Source organism: Stenella coeruleoalba (genome assembly GCF_951394435.1).
Source record: "Stenella coeruleoalba genome assembly, chromosome: 1".
NCBI lineage: Eukaryota > Metazoa > Chordata > Mammalia > Artiodactyla > Delphinidae > Stenella > Stenella coeruleoalba.
In genome coordinates this window covers 122609825-122622009 of record NC_137169.1, presented here as the reverse complement: position 1 = coordinate 122622009, position 12185 = coordinate 122609825, and the positions used below count along the sequence as shown (strand labels likewise).

Sequence of the window (12185 nt, the reverse complement as noted above, 5' to 3'; positions counted from 1 at the left end):
GTCCTGTCCTGCCTTTCTGGATTTTACACTTTTTTAAGATGGCCCTTTTGACCGGGGGGAAGTGAGACTTCATTGTAGTGCAGATTTCCTTTGCAAGCTTGCTTGGTTGGCCAAAAAGGGCGTATGCGTTTTTTCCTGAATATATTCAGGAAAAAACGCATACGCCCTTTTTGGCCAAGTGCATCATTGTGGACGTTCTGCCTCTTTTCCTATGCTTTCAATGCAATTCCAGTCTACCTCCTGAAATCGGTTTCCTGCAATTCTGCCCCGCTTTCAAGTCCTCTTGGCAGCCTTACTTCAGTCTATTTTTGGACGATAGCTGTCATTTATAACTCTGCAGGTTTGTGAATTACAGTGCCCCTGAACTCCTTTCTTCAACTCACTTTCTTTTGAGCTGGCCGCAACACCGCAGGATGGCTTCAGGCCCTAATCTGGTTCCGGCATGGCACGCTGAGCCTTTGGTTATTTCCTCTTCCTGGTGGGAAATGAGAGTTAAATTTGCCCGTCCAGACACCTCCAGCTAGTCTCTCATTGGTTCTCCCTATTCCTGTTCATCTACTGCAGAAATTGCATACTGGGCCAAACAGGAGGTTAAAGTCGCTGACTCTCCAAGTGGGGAGAGTGTTAGTAAAGCGTCTGGAATGTTGCACCCGAGTACCAGGGGAGGAAAACTGAGACATATTTGAACACGTCTCCCGATCACATGGTTGATCATACTCTGGGTTCCACATGCATGTTTTAGCTGAAGGAAGAATACCTTAAACCTGGGTAGTTGAAACCCGTAGAATGGGTACCATGCAATATGACTTCAAAGGGTCTTCATTTGCTCACCGAACCTCTCCAATCCTATCACTGCTGCGTTTATGCCCCTGTACACATGCTTGATTCTCTTTCGGAGACATAGCAATCCATAGGTTTTAAGATACTTACTAGTCAGGTACATCCTTAGGCATTTAATATGCGGTGTTGAGTCCATTTCATTGAGCAAGGAGTAGCACTTTTCTATTCCATATTTGGCTTAAGGAACTTTGTGCTCATTTTGATCTCTGGTTTTATGCAGCACTGCAACTCACCTTTCCCCTTAAGCAAGCATAAGTTGGTTTTCTAAATTTGAGTCCCTGTTCTGTTTTGGAATGCAGTTCCTGTGTAGCCAAGTTTACATTCCGTGTATTACTGATATCTTATGATGTTTCTTTTTCTGTGTGACTTATTTCAGTTAGAATCATCATACCTGAATCCACTCATTATGCTGCTACGGGCCTGATGACATAGATTTCATTGCTGAGTGATACTGCATTGTACGTAAATACCACAAGTTCTTTATCCATTTTTCACTTTCTGTGATATTGAACTTGTACGGTAAACGATGTTCTTGTAAACAGAGGCGTCCCAAACTTTGGCGTGGCTGTGTCTTTTTGATTTTAATTTCCCTAAGCTATAGGACCATAAGTGGAAGTGCCCTAGGCTCTGTTGCTTTGTTTTTTAGATGTTTCAGGAAACACCATACACTTCTCCCGAGTGTCTTTTGGCAATTTACATCCCGCCCATCAGCATAACAAGGCTCCCAGTTCTCCATGTCCTGTCCTGCCTTTCTGGAGTTTACACTTTTTTCAGATGGCCCTTTTGACCGGGGGGAAGTGAGACTTCATTGTAGTGCAGATTTCCTTTGCAAGTTTGCGTGGTTGGCCAAAAAGGGCGTATGTGTTTTTTCCTGAATATATTCAGGAAAAAACGCATACGCCCTTTTTGGCCAAGTGCATCATTGTGGACGTTCTGCCTCTTTTCCTATGCTTTCAATGCAATTCCAGTCTACCTCCTGAAATCGGTTTCCTGCAATTCTGCCCCGCATTCAAGTCCTCTTGGCAGCCTTACTTCAGTCTATTTTTGGACGATAGCTGTCATTTATAACTCTGCAGGTTTGTGAATTACAGTGCCCCAGACCTCCTTTCTTCAACTCGCTTTCTTGTGACCTGGCCGCAACACCGCAGGATGGCTTCAGGCCCTAATCTGGTTCCGGCACGGCACGCTGAGCCTTTGCTTAATTCCTCTTCCTTGTGGGAAATGATAGTTAAATTTGCCCGTTTAGACACCTCCAGCTAGTCTCTCATTGGTTCTCGCTATTCCTGTTCATTTTCCGCAGAAATTGCAAACTGGACCAAACAGGAGGTTAAAGGGACTGACTCTCCAAGTCGGGAGAGTGTTAGTAAAGCGTCTGGAATGTTGCACCCGAGTACCAGGGTACGAAAACTGAGACATATTTGAACACGTCTCCCGATCACATGGTTGATCATACTCTGGGTTCCACATGCATGTTTTAGCTGAAGGAAGAATACCTTAAACCTGGGTAGTTGAAACCCGTGGAATGGGTACCATGCAATATGACTTTAAAGGGTCTTCATTTGCTCACCGAACCTCTGCAATCCTATCACTGCTGCATTTATGCCCCTGTACACATGCTGGATTCTCTTTCGGAGACATAGCAATCCATAGCTTTTAAGATAATTACTAGTCAGGTACATTCTTAGGCGTTTAATATGGGGTGTTGAGTCCATTTCGTTGAGCAAGGAGTAGCTCTTGTCTATTCCATATTTGGCTTAAGGAACTTTATCTGTGCTCATTTCAATCTCTGGTTTTATGCAGCACCTCTACTCACCTTTACACTTAAGCAAGCATAAGTTGGTTTTCTAAATTTGAGTCCCTGTTCTGTTCTGTAATTCAGTTCCTGTGTAGCCAAGTTTACATTCCGTGTATTACTGATATCTTATGATGTTTCTTTTTCTGTGTGACTTATTTCAGTTAGAATCATCATACCTGAATCCACTCATTGTGCTGCTAAGGGCCTGGTGACATAGATTTCATTGCTGAGTGATATTGTTTTGTAAGTAAATACCACAACTTCTTTATCCATTTTTCACTTTCTTAGATGTTGAACTTGTACTGAAAACGAGTTTCTTGTAAACAGAGCCGTTCCAAACTTTGGGGTGGCTGTGTCTTTTTGATTTTAATTTCCCTAAGCTATAGGACCATAAGTGGAAGTGCCCTAGGCTCTGTTGCTTTGTTTTTTCGATGTTTCAGGAAACACCATACACTTCTCCCGAGTGTCTGTTGGCAATTTACATCCCGCCCTTCAGCATAACAAGGTTCCCAGTTCTCCATGGCCTGTCCTGCCTTTCTGGATTTTACACTTTTTTCAGATGGCCCTTTTGACCGGGGGGAAGTGAGACTTCATTGTACTGCAGATTTCCTTTGCAAGCTTGCTTGGTTGGCCAAAAAGTGCGTATGCTTTTTTTCCTGAATATATTCAGGAAAAAACGCATACGCCCTTTTTGGCCAAGTGCATCACTGTGGACGTTCTGCCTCTTTTCCTATGCTTTCAATGTAATTCCAGTCTACCTCCTGAAATCGGTTTCCTGCAATTCTGCCCCGCTTTCAAGTCCTCTTGGCAGCCTTACTTCAGTGTATTTTTGGACGATAGCTGTCATTTATAACTCTACAGGTTTGTGAATTACAGTGTCCCTGAACTCCTTTCTTCAACTCGCTTTCTTGTGACCTGGCCGCAACACCACAGGATGGCTTCAGGCCCTAATCTGGTTCCGGCACGGCACGCTGAGCCCTTGGTTATTTCCTCTTCCTGGTGGGAAATGAGAGTTAAATTTGCCCGTCCAGAAACCTCCAGCTAGTCTCTCATTGGTTCTCGCTATTCCTGTTCAACTTCCGCAGTAATTGCAAACTGGGCCAAACAGGAGGTTAAAGGCACTGACTCTCCAAGTCGGGAGAGTGTTAGTAAAGCGTCTGGAATGTTGCACCCGAGTACCAGGGTACGAAAACTGAGACATATTTGAACACGTCTCCCGATCACATGGTTGATCATACTCTGGGTTCCACATGCATGTTTTAGCTGAAGGAAGAATACCTTAAACCTGGAGAGCTGAGACCCGTGGAATGGGTACCATGCAATATGACTTCAAAGGGTCTTCATTTGCTCACCGAACCTCTCCAATCCTTTCACTGCTGCGTTTATGCCCCTGTACACATGCTTGATTCTCTTTCGGAGACATAGGAATCCATAGGTTTTAAGATACTTACTAGTCAGGTACATCCTTAGGCATTTAATATGCGGTGTTGAGTCCATTTCATTGAGCAAGGAGTAGCACTTGTCTATTCCATATTTGGCTTAAGGCACTTTGTGCTCATTTCGATCTCTGGTTTTATGCAGCACCCCAACTCACCTTTCCCCTTAAGCAAGCATAAGTTGGTTTTCTAAATTTGAGACCCTGTTCTGTTTTGGAATGCAGTTCCTGTGTAGCCAAGTTTACATTCCGTGTATTACTGATATCTTATGATGTTTCTTTTTCTGTGTGACTTATTTCAGTTAGAATCATCATACCTGAATCCACTCATTATGCTGCTACGGGCCTGATGACATAGATTTCATTGCTGAGTGATACTGCATTGTACGTAAATACCACAAGTTCTTTATCCATTTTTCACTTTCTGTGATATTGAACTTGTACGGTAAATGATGTTCTTGTAAACAGAGGCGTCCCAAACTTTGGGGTGGCTGTGTCTTTTTGATTTTAATTTCCCTATTCTATAGGACCATAAGTGGAAGTGCCCTAGGCTCTGTTGCTTTGTTTTTTAGATGTTTCAGGAAACACCATACACTTCTCCCGAGTGGTTGTTGGCAATTTACATCCCGCCCATCAGCATAACAAGGCTCCCAGTTCTCAATGGCCTGTTGCCTTTCTGGATTTTACACTTTTTTCAGATGGCCCTTTTGACCGGGGGGAAGTGAGACTTCATTGTAGTGCAGATTTCCTTTGCAAGCTTGCTTGGTTGGCCAAAAAGGGCGTATGCGTTTTTTCCTGAATATATTCAGGAAAAAACGCATACGCCCTTTATGGCCAAGTGCATCATTGTGGACGTTCTGCCTCTTTTCCTATGCTTACAATGCAATTCCAGTCTACCTCCTGAAATCGGTTTCCTGCAATTCTGCCCCGCTTTCAAGTCCTCTTGGCAGCCTTACTTCAGTCTATTTTTGGACGATAGCTGTCATTTATAACTCTGCAGGTTTGTGAATTACAGTGCCCCGGAGCTCCTTTCTTCAACTCGCTTTCTTGTGAACTGGCCACAACACCGCAGGATGTCTTCAGACCCTAATCTGGTTCTGGCACAGCACGCTGAGCCTTTGGTTAATTCCTCTTCCTGGAGGGAATTGAGAGTTAAATTTGCCCAACCAGACACCTCCAGCTAGTCTCTCATCGTTTCTCGCTATTCCTGTTCATCTTCCACAGAAATTGCAAACTGGGCCAAACAGGAGGTTAAAGGGACTGACTCTCCAAGTGGGGAGAGTGTTAGTAAAGCGTCTGGAATGTTGCACCCGAGTACCAGGGTACGAAAACTGAGACATATTTGAACACGTCTCCCGATCACATGGTTGATCATACTCTGGGTTCCACATGCATGTTTTAGCTGAAGGAAGAATACCTTAAACCTGGGTAGTTGAAACCCGTGGAATGGGTACCATGCAATATGACTTTAAAGGGTCTTCATTTGCTCACCGAACCTCTGCAATCCTATCACTGCTGCATTTATGCCCCTGTACACATGCTGGATTCTCTTTCGGAGACATAGCAATCCATAGGTTTTAAGATACTTACTAGTCAGGTACATTCTTAGGCGTTTAATATGCGGTGTTGAGTCCATTTCGTTGAGCAAGGAGTAGCTCTTGTCTATTCCATATTTGGCTTAAGGAACTTTATCTGTGCTCATTTCAATCTCTGGTTTTATGCAGCACCCCAACTCACCTTTCCCCTTAAGCAAGCATAAGTTGGTTTTCTAAATTTGAGACCCTGTTCTGTTCTGTAATTCAGTTCCTGTGTAGCCAAGTTTCCATTCCGTGTATTACTGATATCTTATGATGTTTCTTTTTCTGTGTGACTTATTTCAGTTAGAATCATCATACCTGAATCCACTCATTGTGCTGCTAAGGGCCTGATGACATAGATTTCATTGCTGAGTGATATTGCTTTGTAATTAAATACCACAACTTCTTTATCCATTTTTCACTTTCTGCGATGTTGAACTTGTACTGTAAACGAGGTTCTTGTAAACAGAGGCGTCCCAAACTTTGGGGTGGCTGTGTCTTTTTGATTTTAATTTCCCTAAGCTATAGGACCATAAGTGGCAGTGCCCTACGCTCTGTTGCTTTGTTTTTTAGATGTTTCAGGAAACACCATACACTCCTCCCGAGTGTCTGTTGGCAATTTACATCCCGCCCATCAGCATAACAAGGCTCCCAGTTCTCCATGGCCTGTCCTGCCTTTCTGGATTATACACTTTTTTCAGATGGCCCTTTTGACCGGGGGGAAGTGAGACTTCATTGTAGTGCAGATTTCCTTTGCAAGCTTGCTTGGTTGGCCAAAAAGGGCGTATGCGTTTTTTCCTGAATATATTCAGGAAAAAACGCATACGCCCTTTTTGGCCAAGTGCATCATTGTGGACGTTCTGCCTCTTTTCCTATGCTTTCAATGCAATTCCAGTCTACCTCCTGAAATCGGTTTCCTGCAATTCTGCCCCGCTTTCAAGTCCTCTTGGCAGCCTTACTTCAGTCTATTTTTGGACGATAGCTGTCATTTATAACTCTGCAGGTTTGTGAATTACAGTGCCCCTGAGCTCCTTTCTTCACCTCGCTTTCTTGTGAACTGGCCGCAACACCGCAGGATGTCTTCAGGCCCTAATCTGGTTCTGGCACGGCACGCTGAGCCTTTGGTTAATTCCTCTTCCTGGTGGGAAATGAGAGTTAAATTTCCCCATCCAGACACCTCCAGCTAGTCTCTCATTGGTTCTCGCTATTCCTGTTCATCTTCCACAGAAATTGCAAACTGGGCCAAACAGGAGGTTAAAGGTGCTGACTCTCCAAGTGGGGAGAGTGTTAGTAAAGCGTCTGGAATGTTGCACCCGAGTACCAGGGTACGAAAACTGAGACATATTTGAACACGTCTCCCGATCACATGGTTGATCATACTCTAGGTTCTACATGCATGTTTTAGCTGAAGGAAGAATACCTTAAACCTTGGTAGTTGAAACCCGTGGAATGGGTACCATGCAATATGACTGCAAAGGGTCTTCATTTGCTCACCGAACCTCTCCAATCCTATCACTGCTGCGTTTATGCCCCTGTACACATGCTTGATTCTCTTTCAGAGACATAGCAATCCATAGGTTTTAAGATACTTACTAGTCAGGTACATTCTTAGGCGTTTAATATGCGGTGTTGAGTCCATTTCATTGAGCAAGGAGTAGCTCTTGTCTATTCCATATTTCGCTTAAGGAACTTTATCTGTGCTCATTTCAATCTCTGGTTTTATGCAGCACCCCAACTCACCTTTACCCTTAAGCAAGCATAAGTTGGTTTTCTAAATTTGAGACCCTGTTCTGTTCTGTAATTCAGTTCCTGTGTAGCCAAGTTTACATTCCGTGTATTACTGATATCTTATGATATTTCTTTTTCTGTGTGACTTATTTCAGTTAGAATCATCATACCTGAATCCACTCATTGTGCTGCTAAGGGCCTGATAACATAGATTTCATTGCTGAGTGATATTGCTTTGTAAGTAAATACCACAAGTTCTTTATCCATTTTTCACATTCTGCGATGTTGAACTTGTACTGTAAACGAGGTTCTTGTAAACAGAGCCGTTCCAAACTTTGGGGTGGCTGTGTCTTTTTGATTTTAATTTCCCTAAGCTATAGGACCATAAGTGGAAGTGCCCTAGGCTCTGTTGCTTTGTTTTTTAGATGTTTCAGGAAACACCATACACTTCTCCCAAGTGTCTGTTGGCAATTTACATCCCGCCCATCAGCATAACAAGGCTCCCAGTTCTCAATGGCCTGTTGCCTTTCTGGATTTTACACTTTTTTCAGATGGCCCTTTTGACCGGGGGGAAGTGAGACTTCATTGTAGTGCAGATTTCCTTTGCAAGCTTGCTTGGTTGGCCAAAAAGGGTGTATGCGTTTTTTCCTGAATATATTCAGGAAAAAACGCATACACCCTTTTTGGCCAAGTGCATCATTGTGGACGTTCTGCCTCTTTTCCTATGCTTTCAATGCAATTCCAGTCTACCTCCTGAAATCGGTTTCCTGCAATTCTGCCCCGCTTTCAAGTCCTCTTGGCAGCCTTACTTCAGTCTATTTTTGGATGATAGCTGTCATTTATAACTCTGCAGTTTTGTGAATTACAGTGCCCCTGAGCTCCTTTCTTCAACTCGCTTTCTTGTGACCTGGCCGCAACACCGTAGGATGGCTTCAGGCCCTAATCTGGTTCCGGCCCGGCAAGCTGAGCCTTTGGTTAATTCCTCTTCCTGGTGGGAAATGAGAGTTAAATTTGTCCGTCCAGACACCTCCAGCTAGCCTCTCATTGGTTCTTGCTATTCCTGTCCATCTTCCGCAGAAATTGCAAACTGGGCCAAACAGGAGGTTAAAGGGACTGACTCTCCAAGTCGGGAGAGTGTTAGTAAAGCGTCTGGAATGTTGCACCCGAGTACCAGGGTACGAAAACTGAGACATATTTGAACACGTCTCCCGATCACATGGTTGATCATACTCTAGGTTCTACATGCATGTTTTAGCTGAAGGAAGAATACCTTAAACCTGGGTAGTTGAAACCCGTGGAATGGGTACCATGCAATATGACTTCAAAGGGTCTTCATTTGCTCACCGAACCTCTCCAATCCTATCACTGCTGCGTTTATGCCCCTGTACACATGCTTGATTCTCTTTCAGAGACATAGCAATCCATAGGTTTTAAGATACTTACTAGTCAGGTACATTCTTAGGCGTTTAATATGCGGTGTTGAGTCCATTTCATTGAGCAAGGAGTAGCTCTTGTCTATTTCATATTTGGCTTAAGGAACTTTATCTGTGCTCATTTCAATCTCTGGTTTTATGCAGCACCCCAACTCACCTTTACCCTTAAGCAAGCATAAGTTGGTTTTCTAAATTTGAGACCCTGTTCTGTTCTGTAATTCAGTTCCTGTGTAGCCAAGTTTACATTCCGTGTATTAGTGATATCTTATGATGTTTCTTTTCCTGTGTGACTTATTTTAGTTAGAATCATCGTACCTGAATCCACTCATTATGCTGCTACGGGCCTGGTGACATAGATTTCATTGTTGAGTGATACTGCATTGTACGTAAGTACCACAAGTTCTTTATCCATTTTTCACTTTCTGTGATATTGAACTTGTACGGTAAACGAGGTTCTTGTAAACAGAGGCGTCCCAAACTTTGGGGTGACTGTGTCTTTTTGATTTTAATTTCCCTAAGCTATAGGACCATAAGTGGAAGTGCCCTAGGCTCTGTTGCTTTGTTTTTTAGATGTTTCAGGAAACACCATACACTTCTCCCGAGTGTCTGTTGGCAATTTACATCCCGCCCATCAGCATAACAAGGCTCCCAGTTCTCCATGGCCTGTCTTGCCTTTCTGGATTTTACACTTTTTTCAGATGGCCCTTTTGACTGGGGGGAAGTGAGACTTCATTGTACTGCAGATTTCCTTTGCAAGTTTGCTTGGTTGACCAAAAAGGGCGTATGCGTTTTTTCCTGAATATATTCAGGAAAAAACGCATACGCCCTTTTTGGCCAAGTGCATCATTGTGGACGTTCTGCCTCTTTTCCTATGCTTTCAATGCAATTCCAGTCTACCTCCTGAAATCGGTTTCCTATAATTCTGCCCCGCTTTCAAGTCCTCTTGGCAGCCTTCCTTCAGTCTATTTTTGGACGATAGCTGTCATTTATAACTCTGCAGGTTTGTGAATTACAGTGCCCCTGAGCTCCTTTCTTCAACTCGCTTTCTTTTGAGTTGGCCGAAACACCGCAGGATGGCTTCAGGCCCTAATCTGGTTCCGGCCCGGCACGCTGAGCCTTTGGTTAATTCCTCTTCCTGGTGGGAAATGAGAGTTAAATTTGCCCGTCCAGACACCTCCAGCTAGCCTCTCATTGGTTCTCGCTATTCCTGTTCATCTTCCACAGAAATTGCAAACTGGGCCAAACAGGAGGTTAAAGGGACTGACTCTCCAAGTCGGGAGAGTGTTAGTAAAGCGTCTGGAATGTTGCACCCGAGTACCAGGGTACGAAAACTGAGACATATTTGAACACGTCTCCCGATCACATGGTTGATCATACTCTAGGTTCCACATGCATGTTTTAGCTGAAGGAAGAATACCTTAAACCTGGGTAGTTGAGACCCGTGTAATGGGTACCATGCAATATGACTTCAAAGGGTCTTCATTTGCTCACCGAACCTCTCCAATCCTATCACTGCTGCGTTTATGCCCCTGTACACATGCTTGATTCTCTTTCGGAGACATAGCAATCCATAGGTTTTAAGATACTTACTAGTCAGGTACATTCTTAGGCGTTTAATATGGGGTGTTGAGTCCATTTCGTTGAGCAAGGAGTAGCTCTTGTCTATTCCATATTTGGCTTAAGGAACTTTATCTGTGCTCATTTCAATCTCTGGTTTTATGCAGCACCCCAACTCACCTTTCCCCTTAAGCAAGCATAAGTTGGTTTTCTAAATTTGAGACCCTGTTCTGTTCTGTAATTCAGTTCCTGTGTAGCCAAGTTTACATTCCGTGTATCACGGATATCTTATGATGTTTCTTTTTCTGTGTGACTTATTTCAGTTAGAATCATCATACCTGAATCCACTCATTGTGCTGCTAAGGGCCTGATGACACAGATTTCATTGCTGAGTGATATTGCTTTGTAAGTAAATACCACAAGTTCTTTATCCATTTTTCACATTCTGCGATGTTGAACTTGTACTGTAAACGAAGTTCTTGTAAACAGAGCCTTTCCAAACTTTGGGGTGGCTGTGTCTTTTTGATTTTAATTTCCCTAAGCTATAGGACCATAAGTGGAAGTGCCCTAGGCTCTGTTGCTTTGTTTTTTAGATGTTTCAGGAAACACCATACACTTCTCCCTAGTGTCTGTTGGCAATTTACATCCCGCCCATCAGCATAACAAGGCTCCCAGTTCTCCATGGCCTGTCCTGTCTTTCTGGATTTTACACTTTTTTCAGATGGCCCTTTTGACCGGGGGGAAGTGAGACTTCATTGTAGTGCAGATTTCCTTTGCAAGCTTGCTTGGTTGGCCAAAAAGGGCGTATGCGTTTTTTCCTGTATATATTCAGGAAAAAACGCATACGCCCTTTTTGGCCAAGTGCATCATTGTGGACGTTCTGCCTCTTTTCCTATGCTTTCAATGCAATTCCAGTCTACCTCCTGAAATCGGTTTCCTGCAATTCTGCCCCGCTTTCAAGTCCTCTTGGCAGCCTTACTTCAGTCTATTTTTGGACGATAGCTGTCATTTATAACTCTGCAGGTTTGTGAATTACAGTGTCCCTGAGCTCCTTTCTTCAACTCGCTTTCTTGTGACCTGGCCGCAACACCGCAGGATGGCTTCAGGCCCTAATCTGGTTCTGGCACGGCACGCTGAGCCTTTGGTTAATTCCTCTTCGTGGTGGGAAATGAGAGTTAAATTTGCCCGTCCAGACACCTCCAGCTAGTCTCTCATTGGTTCTCACTATTCCTGTTCATCTTCCACAGAAATTGCAAACTGGGCCAAACAGGAGGTTAAAGGGACTGACTCTCCAAGTGGGGAGAGTGTTAGTAAAGCGTCTGGAATGTTGCACCCGAGTACCAGGGGAAGAAAACTGAGACATATTTGAACACGTCTCCCGTTCACATGGTTGATCATACTTGGGTTCCACATGCATGTTTTAGCTGAAGGAAGAATACCTAAAACCTGGGTAGTTGAAACCCGTGGAATGGGTACCATGCAATATGACTTCAAAGGGTCTTCATTTGCTCACCGAACCGCTCCAATCCTATCACTGCTGCGTTTATGCCCCTGTACACATGCTTGATTCTCTTTCGGAGACATAGCAATCCATAGGTTTTAAGATACTTACTAGTCAGGTACATTCTTAAGCGTTTAATATGCGGTGTTGAGTCCATTTCGTTGAGCAAGGAGTAGCTCTTGTCTATTCCATATTTGGCTTAAGGAACTTTATCTGTGCTCATTTCAATCTCTGGTTTTATGCAGCACCCCAACTCACCTTTCCCCTTAAGCAAGCATAAGTTGGTTTTCTAAATTTGAGACCCTGTTCTGTTCTTTAA

The 12185-nt window shown here is 43.6% G+C and overlaps 1 long non-coding RNA gene across 27 annotated transcripts in view; it reads left to right on the top strand.

The window, feature by feature from the left end:
* The window catches only part of LOC307186525, a 2785769-nt gene that overhangs the window by 1157388 nt on the left and 1616196 nt on the right, over positions 1-12185 (top strand). The window contains exon 1 of one of the 27 annotated variants that reach the window (XR_013828353.1): positions 2848-2878. The exons of the other annotated variants lie outside the window; for them this stretch is intronic. This is a non-coding gene — a long non-coding RNA (uncharacterized lncRNA). Of the gene's footprint in view, positions 1-2847; positions 2879-12185 lie in introns of those variants that run through there. 27 annotated transcript variants of the gene reach the window in all.